The following is a 19,346-nucleotide window of genomic DNA, read 5'->3' on the forward strand; positions in this document are numbered from 1 at the left end:
ATCGGTTGATTCGTGCTCTCGAAATCGTGGACAAAAAATTGAATCGAACACAACACATCCATACATATTGTATCCAACACACATACAAACACATACATCAATTTTTTTAAGAAACATCAATATATGCAAAAAAAATATTTTCATTTTTTCGCGATTACTATAACTTATACTATAGAAAAATAATTATACTTTTAGTATAAAATTTAAAAATACTTTATCTTGCAGAATTTTTCATTTTCTGGATTATTATTTTAGGTATTATTAATATTATGTTGAACTTTATATAAAATCATGTATGAAAGCAAATGAGATGTAAAAAATTCTACAATTGCATGAAATTGTACTATGAGCTGCATGTTTTTGCGTTCCAATAACAATTAATAATAGATTTAATATTATTTATGTAATTAAAAAAACCTTATAACTTAATTTGTATTTTAATTATCAATTTCTATGTAGATTTTCTATATAGTTTATAGATACTTGTAAAACTTTATCACACTTAAAATTATATATCAAATTAAATTTAATATTCTATGTCTTTGGATGATCGAAATATAACAAAATACATATGCAGTATTTGCTGAATAATTTTAAATGCTTATATAACAATTTCATAGTGTAACTTTCAATTAGATTGATTTAATTTAAAGCTGTGTGATGATTACCAGCATATCTTAATCTTCTATAAACAAATCGATAATAAATAGACTGTACTCGTACATAATAATTAATTAATATTACTGTATGTAATAACTAATTAATTTTACTGTATGTAATTTGAATGTTTGATTTAACCTATACAATTTGATATAATTATGACAATATAGTTTTATGATATTTGTATCTATTTCATGATATTATATTAAAAATGGAATAATTCTGTGTACAAGAGTTCATCACATTTCTCTATCAAATACCAAAGTTTTTGATATACATGATTGAAAATGAAAAATCACATATGTAATATATGTTTGTTATCTCATCACATTTCTGCTATTTTTAGAATTTCATTGAAATGGCTCATTGTAGTTTGCTAAATAGGTCACGCGGAAACTTTACATCAACTTTTTCAAGTATTTTCATTGTTGTGCTGAATTGCATATTAATATTAAAAACAAGTTGCCGCTACATTTACATTTTGTAAGTTGTTTTTTATATATAATATTTTCTTCTATAATATAAAAAATTAATGCTGTTATTGTGTATGTAAATGCATTTATTACCAACGCGGTTTTGCTTTTACTTGAACTTGCAAATATTTTATATAAACTAGTTCAGAAAATTTTCCTGCCAATTTATAATTATAGAAATTTGTGTTTTTACTATTTTTTTGAATTTTTACTCTTTGCCTTATGGACGAGATAAAAAGAGACAACCAGAGATCAAACACATCTAATGTTTTTTTCAAGGATTTTACAAAATAATAGCTACGTCATTCAATCAACATAAATTCAAATTTTATGGAGCATTTTTTATAAAAAAATCATATTATATAACCGTGATGTTGTATTGCAAAAGAAATATTTTTCAGCATTGGTCGAATAACTTTTAATTTAATTTGTTTCTTGAATTATTGTTTTTTTAACTTAAATTATTTTTTCATTTGCTATTTTTTATGGTTTACACCTTTGCCAAAGTAAAGTTTAAGTTTAAAAAAAACGTCAATTTTTGGTATGAGTATTGATTCATTTTCGTTAATCTCAGTTTACCGACGTCGAAAGATTTAGAAAAAATGATGTATATGTGTATGTGTTTATGTGTGGAAACAATTTTCCGTCGTCGATTTTGGGTGTACGGAACAACCGATTTGAATGATTCAAAAAACAATCGAATCCTTTTAAGGCGCTGAATAAACCTTATTGCTGCCTTTGCCGTTATCACTTCATAGAAAAATTAATTACTGCACTTTTAAATACTTGTGCACATTGTAATCATTAGAAGAATGAAAAACGTCAATAAACAAAAATAGAAAATTATGCTAATTGGTTGAGTAACTTGTGCGAGCGAAATTTCTTAATATGTGTTTAGTCTCGCAACTTACTGAATACTGAATTTATAAACTTTAAAATATAATATAAAATTATTAAAACTGCCTGGAAGGGGAGTTCACAAATATACGCTAATACAACTGTAAAAATTGTGATTTTTTTATAATACCACAATTTAGCACAATTTTTCAAAACGATGGGTTTATAGTAAGGGTACATTAATAATAAAAATATGAAAAAGAACATAAATGAAAAAATGATATGATTTGCACGTGCAACCTGTGCTCACTAAAACTAGACAATAATCATAATATATTTAACGAATTCTTAACAAATGCTATTGATAAGGAGACATGCTAATTAGTTTTTGGCAAAAGTTGGTCCAGCCGTTTCGAAAATGCGAGGCGAAGAGTGCAGAAAATATAAATTAAAGAGTCAAAAGGTGTTTTTTTATATAAAAAATAATTCGGATTTTAATTCTAATTTCAGTTAAAGTTTTAAAGCTCACTTATATACTTTAAATAAATAATTTTAACTTTGCAATTTAGTTTATATAATTCATATATAATATTAGACAATGTCCTTCATTTTGATTAAATTTGTTTATTTACTTTTTTGTAAACATAATAACGTCGTCGTCGTCCAATTCATAAACTCTTATATTCTGTCTATAAAATAAGAATAATTAAAGCTACCGTAATTATAATAATGTATTTGAAAGCATTTAATATTCCTCGATTATTACTTTACGGTACGGAAAGCTCGAGCCATTTGCCTTAAGGCACGATGCCATACACCACTAGTACCGATGGAAAATTTTAATACCGGTATTTCGGTAATTTTTTATTTTAAAACCGGAATACCGGTTAATTACCGGTATTTTTATTATCTTAAACAAACGTAAACAAAATTGAAAGTTACTAGTACAAATATAAAAATGTCTATACAACTGCAACTATATTTAACTAAACAATAAAAACAATAAAATAAAACAATAAGTTAATTTTTTTAACTAATAATTTAACAAAATTATATCCAATTTGATTAATTCATTATCACTATCGAGTATATTGAGTACTCTTTTCACGAAAACAAACTTCTGAGTAAGAAAGACCAAAAACTCATAAAAGATCATATTACATTATTATAATAAACTGTATTGTCTGTATCCGATGTGTTAAATTAGCATAATCTCCAATATTTTAAAAAAATAATCTTTCTACAAATATATAATTTAAGATCGGATACTTTGTCGAGATAAATAATAAGTTACTATAATTGTTGAGTATTGTTATTTAAAACAATGTGATGCTTTAATAGTATTTTCAAACTTCGAAACGTTGTCGAAAAATAATATTCTGTAGTTGTAATAAGAAGCAAAAATATTTAGTAATTATCATAATTATTATGTATAAAGTTAGAAAAAAATAAAGATTACGCAGGGGTAATCTGTATGATAAAAAATATTTTGGCGCAAATATACTTAAATATATACTTAAAAAAATCGTTACATTTTTACAAAAGATGAAACAAACATCATAATCTATCTGTCCAATTCTATTTATTGTAACATGATATGGAGCCCTTAGTAAAGCAATAAATATTCAGTTTAATGACGAGATAATATTTGACATTTGTTTATGTTATAGAATCACTTGAAGATATAGCTGTTTATGTGGTTATGGAATTTAAAGATAAATTTGTTCCGAGAAATTTAAACTTTAGTGTATTATGTATCAAATAGCGCTTATGTAAAAATACCGAAAATACCGGTATTTTTGGGATAAATACCGGTAAAAATACCGCCAAAAAATCGGGCGGTTTACCGGTAATTCGGTATGCCGGTATACCGGTATTGCATTCCCTATATAGTATGATAGAAAGCAATTATCATTTGACTATTATTTTTCAACCCTGTAAACGTTGTTCATTATGACATGTTAAATTACATATTGATATAGAGTACAATTCTGACTCGTATAATAATCCTTGTCATATTGTTGTAAAGCCGTTAGTAGGTCCCTGTTGAAGTGTGCTACGCAAATATGCGAAGTACCTTTCCACTCTCCACTCCGCCCGCGAATTTGCGACGCGTTTGATATATCTAGTTATAGTGGCGTCGCTCTTTCGTGCCTTATTAACAGAAGAGGAATTATTCATCTTTATCTATATATAATGAAGGTTTGCAAAGGCGTGGGTATACGAATAACCCATATCGTGCACATTTGCGGTTAACACTATAACCGCACGCACTCCATGTAGACACTTAACCGACGAGCAAGCGCCATTAACACCTTCGCTGCTGCTCTTTTGATAATAGAAAATTGGATAAGTGACTCAATTTGAGAATATTTTCTAATTGGAAAAATATTTATATAATGACATAAAATTTGAAATATTATATATTTAATTTTTTTTGTTGCAATTAGTAGCTATTACTATTTATTATAACTAAATACAATATTATTAGAGACACTCACGTTTAATTATTTTTATTAAAATAACATTAAAAATTGCATTGGATTTAACAGTAAGGTAAAAGATTTTCTAAAATAACACTGAGTTCTCATTATTTCAACGTATTTTGAATTTTTTTTACAAATATAAATTGTTAAGAGCATATTTGGTTAGTGCAATTGGTTCTTTTATCCAGAAAACATACGTTTCCCTTGCGATTTTCAGAACAATATTTTGCGGGTTTTCTTTTTTCGTTTTGCAATATTCACTAATTTTTGCTAAATTGGGTTTCAAAATTATTTTCTGGTTTGTCATCATATTATATCTTTAAACAAATTAATTTGATATTTAAATGTTTACTTAATATAAGTATTATACATTTAAGTCAATACCATGTTATGAATTTTGGGTTCGCCCGTGGGTAAGCGGTTAAGAGCGACGGGACCAGAGTCAGAGGTCCCGGGTTCGATACCCACTTCGAGCAGCCTGTTGTCAGGTAGCAATGACAATGATTTTCACTTGGAAATATAGATAGCAATATGTTTCCAAGTGAAAATAGCCCTCACCCGGCATTGCTGCACCAATAAAATGTCAGCCCTATTAGATTAATTCTAATAACAAAAAATCATCAAATATGAGTGGATTATCCATTGGGTTACCATCTAAAAAAATACGAAGTAAGGAGAAGTTCAAGCTCAACAGCTCATACGACGTAAGGCTCTGATTGCTGTTAAACAATATTCAAAAAAAAAGTTATGAAATTTGTATTCGTAAATTATTATGCAATTGTTATAATAGCAAAGATGAATACTTATACATGATTTATTAATTTTCATAATAGTAATTAAAACTAGTGGTGTATGGCGTCGTGCCTTAGGGCAAATTGCTTGGACTTCCCGTACCGTAACGAAATGTTCAGGGAATATTAAATGTTTTCAAATATATTATTATAAATACTGTAACCGTGTCTAATATTTATAATAATTGTACAAACTGAATCACATAGTGAAAGTTATTTATTTAAAGAAAAGCTTTAAAACTTTAGCCAGAATTAAAATTGAAATCTGAAATATTTCTGATAAAAAAAAATTGAGATCGAATTTATTTTTCAAAAGCTATTGTTTCGTCAATACAAATAGAAAGTTTTTTGAATTATTGAAATCGGATGCTTATTTTTCTCAAAAACCACCATTTTTGTACATTTAGTTCTGTAGCTTCGAAATGGCTGGACCTGCCTTTGCCAAAATCTAATCACCACTTCGCCTCATCATTACAAGTTGGAAGCTTTTTAGATATTTCAAATCGGATGCTCCGCTCTCTCAAAAACTCTATTTATATTTACTGCACTCTTAGCTCTTTATCTCCGTAACGTCTGGACCCGCCTTTGCCAAAAACTAATCAGCACATCTCCCTATCAATAGGAATTGAACATTTTTTGAACCACTCAAATCGGTTGATCCGTGCGCCCGAGAACGTGAATGACAAAATGCGGGCACACAAAACACACACACACATATACATTTTTTCTTAGGTATGCCAAAATGTTCAAAAACCTTCAAAACGTGGAGAAATGCAAAAAAAAATATTTTCGATTTTCAGGCCCATTACTATAACTATCCTACGAGTAGTTAAAATGAGATAAGAGTAAAATTATTATTTTTTTCCCTTGCACATTGAAGCAGAAATGTTTATTAAAGTACTGAATTATTAAAAAATTAACCTTATATAATCATATATTAAAGTCATTTTACGAAGTAAGTTAAATGTTTTAAGTCTATTCAATTTCATCCTCATTATAATTATTACTTCCTTATTAATATGTCAAGCCCAATTTATTTATTGACGATTTGCCACGTCACATAGGTCCTATCGATTTAAATTATTTACTTTTCTAATGATATGATAAAAACTCAATTACAATCTATAATTCTGTTAAAGTTTTTACTGAAATTTGGTTACGTTATTCATTATTCAACAATAATAATTGATGGATCTTGTTTAATGACTTTAGGACTAATATCTCATTTTTTATTTTAGAGGTATTTTATGATCATCAGTAGAGATGGAATAACTATTTATTTAATGTATCTCTTATAAAATTACTTTTTAACTTCCCGTAGGGTAAGTTATTGTAATCGTCCAAAAATCGAAATCAAAAATTTTCACATTTCTCGACGTTTTGAAGGTTTCTGAACATTTTGGCATACTTCAGAAAAAATGGATGTGTGTGTGTGTGTATGTATGTATGGATACAATTTTTTGTCCACGTTTTCGGGCGCACGGAACAACCGATTTAAATGGTTCAAAAAACATTCGATTCCTATCGATGGGGAGATGTGCTGATTAGTTTTTGGCAAAGACAGGTCCAGCAGTTACGGAGATAAAGAGCAAAGAGTGCAGAAAATAAAAATTGAGTTTTTGAGAGAACGGAGCATCCGATTTGAATGATCCAGAAAACATTCAATTTGAAATAACGGGGAGAAGTGGTGATTAGTTTATGGCAAAGGCAGGTCCAGCGGTTTCGGAAATACAGAGCTAAATGTCCGATTTGAATGTTTCAAAGAACTTTCTGCTTGTTTTACAATATTTATAATAATCTATTTTAAAACATTTAATATTCTTCGATCATCTCGTTACGGTACGGGAAGTTCCAGCAATTTGCCTCAAGACACGATGCCTTAATTGCCTTAAGACAGAATTCCACTTACAGCTAGTTTAACTTAATATACCTTTCTAGTTACTATTTTTTATTGTTTACACCTTTGCTAAGGCAGCAGTTTAGTTGGTTCTCTTTACCCTGCTTACGCGTAAGGTTTTAGATAGAAATCTAACTTAAAATTAACCATATATCCTATAGAACAATTAAATAACGAATACTAAAAAATATCTTAAGATCTTGTAAACTAAACAACAGTGCTCACAAGCAAAAACACTAACAAGAACAGAAAATACTTTTGTTATGGATTTTAAAACTTTGACGATTTTCTTACGCTAGCGACGTCGAAATAATCAATGTGGTAGCTGGTTATACATATTTTTCCCTCTACTTGTAAATATTGCAGGTTTAACTGTACCTGTTCTTGAAATATCGTTGGTGGACCTAAATCCCGCTGTACTCTATACGTTTGAAATTACTGGTTTTTGTTTCCACAATTTCTTTGGGCGTAAGATAAAAATTTAAACTTTATGTGAACAGAATAGTAGAATTACTTATTGAAGTGATTCTCTAAATATGAATGTAATATTTATCAGATAAACTTATAAGTGTGTTTGCAAGTGTGTGTGTATACTTAAAGAATAGTCATGTATTCTGATTGCTATTGAAAATAAAATTATTAAAAAAAAAAAGATAAAAATTTGGCCCAAAGAGTTAACCCTCTTACATAGTTCTTAAATGTCAAAAGTAAAATGTTGGATCTATTTCACATCATATTAAAAAGTTAGTTGAGGTGGTTTTTTGTAAAATTTTAGAGCATCGGTAATACTTCGCAAATCATTGCGTGCCGATAATATCCATTCATACATAAAAAAAAACAACAACCTCTTGATTGTTGCACTTCACACTTGCAACAAAAACAGCACATTACACTTCAATTTCAAACCTTTTCCATTGAAATATAATTTTTGGTAATACGTGGCATGTATAGTGTTGGTACAATAAGCTCTGGTTCTCGGGAGCTTTGTGGAGAAATGGTTTGGGAGCGTCCGGCCGATTTGTGTACCCGAATACGTCCGGGGCAGCGCAAACACACACATGTGCGCTTTGGCGGTCGGTCAGTCCGCGGCTAATCCTAGCCACTCGGCTCGTTTATTATTCTAGGTAATCACAGTACGCGCCACTGGCCAACGCTTCACGGATTTCACTCATCCCGAAGTGATATTAGCGGATACATACGATAGAGCAATATAATAACTAGTGGTGTAATAAATGATAAATGATGAGTCTTAGCGATCCAAAAATCCTTAAAAACTTGCTGATTAATGGACGCTCCCTTAGTAAAATTATTTAACTTACTTAGTAAAATGATTTCATATAGCTAAGGTTAATTTTTATAAAACTTTAGTACTATAATAAAAATTTATACTTCAATGCGCATAAGAAAAAAAATTTACTTTTCAATAAATACAAAAGTTATTTTGTCATTTTAATTACCATTTCAAAAATTATTAAATTATTAATTTCATAATAATTTATGAATACAAAAATCATAACATAGTATTAAACTAGTGGGGTGGGTGGCATCGTGCCTTAGGGCAAATTGCTGGAACTTCCCGTACCGTAACGAAATGTTCGAGGATTAATGAATGTTTTCAAATAGATTATTATAAATATTGTAACATTGTCTAATATTTATAAGAATTATATAAACTGAATTACAGAGTTGAAATTATTTGTTTAAAGTATATTAGAACTATAGTCAGAATTGAAAATAAAATCTGAAGTATTTTCGATATACAAAAAATTAGAAAAAAAAAATAAAACAAATTTTTTTTTCAAAATCAATTATTTTGTTAAGACAAGCAGAAAGTTCTTTGAATCAATTGAATCGGACGCTTAGTTCTCTCAAAAACTGCCATTTTTTGTACATTTAGCTCTGTATCTCCGAAATGGCTGAAACTGCCTTTGCGAAAAACTAATAACCCCTTCTCCCAATCATTACTAATTGAATGTTATTTAGATCATTCAAATCGGATGCTCCGTTTTCTCAAAAACTCGACTTCTATTCCCTGCACTCTTTGCTCCTTATCTCCGTAACTGCTGGACCTGCATTTGCCAAAAACTAATCAGCACATCTCCTTATCAATAGGAATCGAATGTTTTTTAAACCATTCAAATCGGTTGATCCGTACGCCCGAAAACGTGGGCAAAAATTTGTATCCATACATACATACACACACACACATCAATTTTTTCTGAAGTATGCCAAAATGTTCAGAAACCTTCAAAACGTCGAGAAATGTAAAAATTTTCAATTCCGATTTTCGGCCCATTACAATAACTTACCCTACGGGAAGTTAATTAAATGTATAATACTTGTGTCAAATAAAAATTTAACTAATGGGGTGCATGGCATCATGTCATAAGCAAAACAATGGATAATTTCAAATTCGCAGTTATAAACGATTGAAAATTATTATGAATATTGTGAATTAATTGAAATATTATTTTAAAATTTGTTTTAAATTCAAAATATTTAATTAGATTTTTGGTCTCAAAACCAACATGGACATTTTGCAGAAGATCACAAAATAAAATTTTTAAAAAATAATAAAAAAAATACTAGAAGCGTCCAAGTATCTCTTAAATTCTCTGATCCACCAAGACTGTAATATGTTCACGGTAGCACAAAAAATCAGTAGACTTGCATATAAGTACAGAACCAGATTACAGATCATCCGAACCAACTTGCCAAAGAATTGCTCTCATCAAATATACCCATAAAAACTAATCCTCTACATTTAGCATATATTCGTTTGTTCAGGTAATTCAGGTAAATACATTATTGTAATCATGATCTTTACGTTTATTTTGATCATATCGGTATTCCTTAGAGAAAAAACATGAATTATGAATAACTCAATTATTTTAAATGTTTCTAAAATATGTTAGTTGTATTGAATAATATCAAGGCCATTAGTGAAAGTAGATCTAACTTAATATAGACAAATATGGCTATTTTGGGGTAAAAAATATTTTTCATAAATTACTATCCATATATTCAAAAGAATTATTTATAACAATATTAAGAAATATGTATCAAATATTTGTTAAAAAAAAACGAGTTAATGCTAGTTTATTTATCAGCCACATTTTAGTAAGATTAAATATTTATCGTGATATTGAATATCATCATTCAATTTTTATGGTTTGTGATTATGTATATAAATGACTAAAATATCACTTTTTAAAGCTTCTTTGACTCCAGGAATTCAGAGTCATATAAAAATTGTGTGCATCGAAATATCTACCATCAACTCAAAGAAAAGTTATAAGGTGAAGTGAAAAACAATTTTTATTAATTTTTAGAAAGCGAGTTTTGAGTTTAATAGAATACATAAATATATATACAAAATATTTGATAGCATTATTCAGAACAGTAGCATAGAAAAGCACACCATCAAAGAAGTAAAGTATGCTAGAATAGTTTATAAATTTTAGGTGAAGATCTATAACATTTAATTAAACACATTTGTCACCAAAATTACTGAGTTGCCATACACCACTAGTTGATATTTATATAACAAATTCTAATTTTTCAAATTCATATTGTTGAAGAATAATAAAATATTCTGAACATTGTATAGAATTGCGGTGGAAAAAATATCATGTTTCTTAACCTAGGCGCAAATTGTAGTCAAGCATTTCGTTAGTTTTAATTTATAGTTTTTTTCTTTTTCTTCACATTTTCCACCTTAACTATTTAGAAATATGTGTACAAGATGATTTTTAAAAAAAATTATTTATTGTGGGAGTTACTGCTGTTTGACCATGTAATCATCATCACGCGTTTTTCCCAAAACCGTTTTTTTTTTCAAAAACATGTCTAGAATTTCTAGAGTTTTACTTGATTTACTTGAAATTTTTAGAGAATCTTCTTTATGGACTCTTCTCTGGTTTATAATTTTTTTTTTTTTGACTTGTCCGTAGTATATATCATGGCGACAACATTCTAGATTATTAGTAGTCTTTGCAATCGTGGGGATGGTGACTTGCCAATTTTATGAAATGCCCCACTTCAACAATTGCTAATTCTTAAAATTGTTAACTTTTTTTTTACTTTTTTGTCTTGTACTCTTGAAACATTGATAAATATATTATAAGAAAAATAATAGTAAAAAAAATTGATTGCCTTTTTTTGCCAAAATTACATAAAATGCATGTCTCTACACTAATATACACCCAAAAATTAAAACAGTTAAAACAAGTTATTATGAGCAGTTTGGGAAAATTGATGATTAAAATTTGTGTTAAATTAAAATAAAATAAAAATTAAATATTGTGCGTGTATTAGATAAGATATAACTTTCATTACTTAAAATCAAGTTAATTCTAATAAACAAATAGAATTTTCCGCTTGTTATTTAAATGTCACTGCCATATCCCTTCTAGGATTTCAGCGAATAAAATCTAACTACACGGAGTTGTATTTAATGCTGTCAGTTACAATCATTTATATAATTGATTTAAATCACAAGAATAACAAAGGGTACTTTTGACAGATGGCATTCCATTCGCTTTGCATAAGCGCCCGTTTGGTTTAATAGAACATAATCCCTGAACATAATTCCAAGATCCCCTCGAAGGAACATATGTACACAATTAAAGACGTCTTTGCATTGTGAGCATACTTACTTGGCAAAAAATTGACTTCCCCATTCATATGTTTTGTGTGTATTCAAATGATTATAATGCGCCGCATTAAAACTTGTACGAGTCGCTGTCGTGATGGAATTTGTAGCCTTTTGTACTTAAGTCTTTGAGTAAACTCCTACGTTAACTGAATAACGGTGGAGCACGGTTTGCTGCAGCAAGTAAAATGAGAATCAGACTTAGATTTTGTAAAACACTGTATATGAAGTTATAACATAAATTTTGCTGGATTTCATGATTTGCTCCAAATTTTATTAATATGTTACATTCTGAATTGTATTGGGTAGGCGTTCGGACGACTGTTTACTCTCGGATACTTTTGGTTCTAGTCTTCAGTATTGATAAGACACTTCTAATAAATATTTTCTTTATTGAATAATTGTTAATTAATGCCTCGTTGATGCGCATTGCACAGGTTTTATAGTGGTTCAAGTAAAGGTACCCGTCAGGGCTACACAACCTGCTGAAATGCGCCAGGGGTATGAAACCTTTACAATAATATTATATTTTTATAAAATAAGGTTCATTACATATCAATTCATAAATATTTACATATTATGGGAGACTGGGTAAAGGTGTGTAATGTTACGGTAATGAAAGTCGTCATAACACCCAAACTTCACTGATTTAGAGATAGGGTTCAAAAGAGAATGTTGAAATATGATTGTTCAAAAAAGTTCCTATTATTGCATTAAAGTAGCTCTCTACTCTAACATGATCTGTAGACCGAATAGCTTTTAAAGAGCCAAAAGAATGATTTGTTCGATTTATTCTACCAATACCTGTTACTTGTATACATATTGATCACTTTGTTGGTTAGCAAAATTAGTTTTATTTCACGTGCTCAAGCTTTTACATATAAAAAGTCTAACTTAACTGGGACAAATTTCGAAAGAGCCAGGCAAAGGAAAATTCAATTCAAGAAAATAGAAAATTTTACTAAAAGTTCTTATTTAAACAATTATGTTTTGTTTTATGTTTAATGTTGTTATATTATAATAATAGGCTTTGTTTACATGATTATGTTATATCGTATCATATATTTTTGACAATGAGATTCGTAATGAACCATTGTGGTGTTAATAACTATTGTTTTTTACATAATTTTATGTCTGTCACAACCGTCCTGTATGTGCGGACAATTTTAAAAATTCCAAAACTATTTGAAAGATATTTGAGAATGTGCGTTTGCTGATTAGTTTTGGACAGAGATCGCCGGAGCCGTTTCTTTGTACTTAACTGTTGAAATTTTTTTTTTGATGAAGATGTTTTTGATAGACATCATGGTCCCAAAGGACATACTCAAATAATTTGGCCCTATGCAAGTAGTTTAATTTTAAAAATTCATCAGAGTTTGAAAAATAAAAATTGATAAATCAAAATTTGATTTTCACAAATTTAAAAACCATTTTTTTGAATCAGCGGAAAAATCGACAAAACTTCTCTAGTTGTGTAAAAAATGTTACCATTAATTTAAATCATTAAATAATAGTAGCTACTAGTATAGGTAATCGTGCATTTGAAAATTTTATCTGTATATCCAAATCTCAATTTTGGTTGATTAAGTCAATTATTACATATTTCGTGCAACTTGCCTTATGATATTATGCCACTTTCAACTAGTTTAATTTACTTTTTCTCCTAGCTAACTTTTACATTATCAAAATTATCACTGCTCGAAAAATAGTGGCACATTTGTACCATTCTTTCATTAAAACAATCTCATAATATTTTTAAGAAGTCGCCACAAAATGTTTTTTTATAAAAGTCTCAAGGTTTACAAAACTTTTCATAACATTTTATTTTTCTGATAGTAATTTTACTATTCCATGTAAAGCTATTACTTCATTTTAATAGAAAGTTATAAGTTAAAAGTTTAATTGAATATCAGGTTAGTAAAAGTATTGGATTTATTAATAACATTGTCACCGGAAGTTATTATTACTTTTTATGGGTACGGATTTTAACATATAAAACATTTTTTGATGGTTTACATTTTATATAACGAAACTTGGAATAACTTTATCCTCTTCGCAAACAATTTATATGACAAACTCTTCAGGGAACAAAGTTTCCAACCGCCGTTGTAAATGTGAACTAAATACAGTTTCTAGTCAATGGGTTTGTTTGTAAAGTAAAGGGTTTCTCATGATAATAGGGAATGGTTTTAGAAATTTTGTTAGTAAAATACGTGAGTATTGTATTTAAGATATATTCTATTGTATTATGTTCCTCAAAAGTAGCCGTGGTGTGGATTTCGTCTTTTAAACCATCTTAGATATCTTAGCAAATCGTTTCTTCTTTAACAAATTAGGAGACACTCAACTATTTTTCTTAAATACAAAAATAGTAAAATTTTTATGTCAATGTTCAAAATTTACCTTATTATTTACCTTATTATTTACCTTATTTTTTACATAGTATAGAGAGATGTAGATGTATTTCACATTACCTACTCTTCAGTGGTGCTGTGCTAATATTTTTTTTTGCCGGAACGCTAAAATTTAAAATCCGGTTCATAAACCGGTTCAAAAAATTTGATATATTTCGATAAGAACTCACAAATCTAATATATTGACCTCTTATATAATTAACTCTATTATATACAGCTAGTCTATAAATTAAATTGTACAAGTATGAGGGAATCATTGAGTACATAATTTATATTCTTTAATAATATTATTTATATTTATTGTGGTATTATTTGTGTTTATTAATACTTACAGGTATTTATTATGATCTAAAAGTACTCTAGATTTATTACAATACTTTATAAGACTTAACCTAATAATACGATAGATAACCTATTACCTATTATACTATACTATATTATTGTATATCATAGGTAGATATCTATTATCAATCATACCGTGAGATACCTACACCGTCATTAACTTATTATATATAACCTACATACTTTTTACTTCTTATAAATTTTACTGTCTAATTTATAAATTTACCTATATTATATACGTTTACCTTAAGCCCTATGTATTATCTCTACCTATCTATTGTCTATACCGGGAATTGAACCCGGGACTTCCGCGTGGCGGTCGCGCACCTTAACCACTACCCTATCGGGTATCCCCATTAATAATATAATATCGGACGCACTGTTGTTTCCGCGGGTCATTTTCTAATTAAATAGGTAATTAATACTAAGGTGGCGCGACGACACGCGAAAAAAAGTGGTTAACGTCGTCGCGTTCCACGCGGCGGGCCCGGGTTCGATTCTCGGTAGGGTTAATGTAGCATGTAAGGAAAGTTATAGGTAATAGGATATATAGTAGATATAGGTTAGGTGTATTCGGTATACAATGTAGGGATTTGAAAGTATATGATGAAATATAGCGTATGGTGTAGATGTAAGGCGTGTATGCAACGTATAGGCATACGTAAGGCTATAAAAATACACGAATAGGAACCTATGATGTAGGTGTATAAGAAATGTGAATGAATATAAGATTTAATTTATAAATATTATTTTTTCTATAAGAATTTTTATCTCGGTATTAAATATCTAAAATATCCAAATTTCCGTTAAGGCATCGATTACACCTTACTGCTGCCTTTGCCGTTATCGCTTCATAGAAAATTAATTACTGCACTTTTAAACGATTGTGTGCACTGTGCGACAATAGACATAGAACTATGAATTTTATTGAATGTTTGAGTAACTTGTGCAAGCTGATTTTCTTAAGATGTTCTTAGTCTCGCAACTTACTGAATTCCAAAAATTCTAAATTTAAAAATATAATATAAAAATTATCATACCGCTGTCTGGAAGGGATGCCAATTTATAAATATACAGACTAATACATACAGAATTTGCAATTTTTTTATAATCCGTAATATTGAGAAAGTTTGCATTAGACCTAAAAAGGGATGCTTATTTACCTAAGCTATGAAAAAATATATGGAAAAATTATATGGTTTGTTATTGTATATTGTTACACCTTTGCAAGAGTAAAGTTTCTATTGGAGCTTTTTTATCTCACTAACGTGAAAACTATGAAACATTATGAATCTAACTTGAAAATAACAATACATCCTATAAAACAATATAAATAATGTACTTCAAAATTATATTAAGGTCTCATAAACTAAATAACAGTGCTCACAGTCAAAACTTTCAAACATTGCCGTTTATTTCCCGATAGCAGCAGTAGATATACAATTTTTGCTCGTAGAAATCTCTAGATTTTTTTTTTCTTAGATATAGGTGGACCATTTTACTCGCGGACCTTTAAACTCCACTTTACTCTATTATTTCATCAAAAATTTTAATTAAAACATCAAGCAGTCGCTGATTTGTAGGCATGACAAATATACTTCTCAATATGCATGTTCATCAATTTCATGTCGAGTATATTTGTTACCACAGTTAACGGTTTAATTGATCCATTGTATTAATAAACTACTTAATCCATATACTAATAAATCACACGGCAATGATTTTTTTTATTGACTGAGATTTATTCGTAAACTTCTCCCCACTCAGATATTTGCAACAAGTTATTACATTAAGTTATTGAGATTTTATTTGATTCAAAATTAGATATTATAATGAATATTTTGTTGTGAATATTTACTTTGCAAAAATGCTATTACAATTTAGGTTAAATATTTAATGCATTTATACAAGATGCATCCTACTGAACATTTCATACATTCCCATACATTTCGAGCGAAAAATTTTAATTAAACACGAAATAAATTTTAATTACTTGCTATCAAATATTTCATAACTGAAGTTATTTCCGTTACTTTTATGCGTTTTATACAGAATTACATGAAACTTTAAAATTCATTATACATCACAACACATCGCATGGCGTAACTATCTCACATTGTAATATAATATTCATCGCACAAAAAGTATCCGACTACGGAAAGTGTATAAAAAAGCACAGATATCCGCTATGGAATTTATTATGCAGCATAGTTCATGGCCCGATTTGTATGTTTTTTGTTTCTCTCTTCAAAGTTGTGCTTTAAAGCGCCGGCAACTTTTATAACAGGATTCCCGCCCGCTCGTTGTTTCTTTTGTTATTTCATTATAATTAGTGTGAGGCCTGGCCTTGTTTATTGGCTTGTATATTACGTCGTGCTAAAACTACCATTAACCCACTTTATCCATTAACCCATTTCTATGGCGTGCTCTGCGATATATACCGACTCTTCTCGAATAAGTGCTTACTTATTTTCGCACGCTAACTAAATTTATAGCAAGTTTTTCGAGATGCGAGCACTTAAAATTTGAAGTTAAGTACAAAAATGCTGGTGAAGATTTATTCAGCATTTTAACGTCATCAATGCGTACAATCTACGGCAAAGAATTGCTCTATTAAGGTCCTGTATATTTTAATATACGTAAGACTAAATGTGTCCTTCTGGTATAAGCAATATCGCAAAGATGTTCCACCTTTTGAACTATCCTTCGGGTGAGTTATAGCAATCGCAAAAAAATCGTAAATGAAATTTTTGCATATCTTTACGTTTCAAATGCTCCTGAAGATTTTGGCATACCTTACGAAAGTGGATGTATGTGTGTGAGTATATATGTGCGGCCGCGGATACAATTTTTCGTCGACGAATCAACCGATTTTTTTTATTGATTATAAGTTGACTTTGTATACACGTACATTAGTCATATATATTTCATAAGTTATCTTTGCAATTTTATTTGATTTGATTGTATATAATTATATAGCGCACCATCAACCGATTTGAATGAATGATAAAACAGTCGATTCCTATTCATAAGGAGATGTGCTGATTAGGTTTTGGCGAATGCAGATTCTGCCATTTCTAAGATGCGACAATAAAATAAAGCGCCATTACTTTGAAAATAAGTTGAAAATTTTCTACGTTTCGTAGGATAGGCTTTATGTGTAAAATGCCTAATCGCACAACAAATACAAAGTTTTTTGACATTTTGTTACTACCAACCCATGCCATAACACTACTATTTTATCCGAGATTGGCCCTTATATTACAGTTTTTTAACAAACTGTTTTATCATAAAGATAAATATCTTTTATTATTATACAATATATATAATAAATAGTGGTCTGTCCGAATGCAGGTCCATGGTACGAAAGAACCACAAAATCAATGATTTTTTCCCCTCCTTTGTAATTTTATTATCATCAATTAATGACAATTAATCACTTTATTTTCGTTTTTATGAAATTTTTTTACCAAACTTTTGCGTCCATGCTTCCTAGTCCTGAGCTTCAGCCTTCAGTTCTATGTATTACCTTTTCTCGCGTAAGTCATCAACCATCTGCATTCTTTTTCTTCCCAATCCCTTCAGACCTTCTATTTTGCCTTCAATAACGTCGTTTAGGAGACACTCTTTTTGTATAATGAGTCCGATCCACTTTTCTTATCTTTTTAGGACCGTGCTCAGTGACGTCCTTTCTTTGCCCACTCGTCTCAGGACTTTATTTATTATATTTTCAGTACACTTTATTTTCTCTATTCGCCTCCAGCACCAAATTTCAAAACTCTCCAAATAGTTCTTGTCGGCTTTTATCAGAGCCCATGTCTCTGATCCATACACTGACGTAAGACTTTATCAATTCTCTTCTTCGTGATTGCCGCTTCGGCGTTTGCGATCCTTGTCCTGATCTCTCTTATGCAGTATCCAGCTCTGGTCAGAATACTTTCTAATTCTGTTTCTATTATTTTTATATTTTTAATAAAAATGATCAACGTTTTCCAATTTTCGATTTTATACTGTTATCTTCAGAGGATCATTTTGTTTTGATGCACTCATTACTTTCGATTTATCGATGTTGATCTCCATTCCGTAACTTCTGCCCACTTCAACAATTCAACAATAAATATATAACAAGTAAAATTTTAAGACTAAATATACGAAATCGCACCATTATCAAAGATTCTGGGATTGATAGAGACTAAAATGGATTTCCATTCATTTTAAATCGGTTCTGGTAGAGTTCTGGCGGAGTTCTCTAGCAAGAGCTTTAGTATGATCTTTCCGTGCTTTTGTAAAATATTTAGTATTTCATCATTCACAGAAAACACAAAATTTGATAATATAAATTTATGCTCTTTTGTTTCTTTTGTCTACTTGATCACTTACCAGTATACCTGTCCACCTGTTTATCTGCCTACCAAACTTACAGCTGACATGCTTATCATTTATCAGCCTACCATGACAGTTTATCAGTGTACCAGTTTATCTGTGTACGTGGCTTTTTTCAAATTTCTTGCCTAATTATTTGTTTACCTGTCTAATTGACTAGTAGTATATATGTACACTTGTATTGTACCTGTCTACCTAGTTGCACCTATTTCTATTTGTATATTAATCAATGATAATGACAGTCTACCTAGTTTCACATATTTCTATTTGTATTGTAATCAATAATAACTATTTGTAGAGATCATATTCGACCAACAGTCGATATTTTGTGCATTTTTAAAATCGATGGACCTGCCTTCGCAAAAATATAATGAATTTTTTATAATACAAGTGAAATATTTTTTGAATC

The sequence above is a fragment of the Ctenocephalides felis genome, unplaced genomic scaffold, assembly GCF_003426905.1.
Source record: "Ctenocephalides felis isolate EL2017-DRISC unplaced genomic scaffold, ASM342690v1 CF-g0.4_SCAFFOLD_01170, whole genome shotgun sequence".
In the NCBI taxonomy this organism is placed as follows: domain Eukaryota; kingdom Metazoa; phylum Arthropoda; class Insecta; order Siphonaptera; family Pulicidae; genus Ctenocephalides; species Ctenocephalides felis.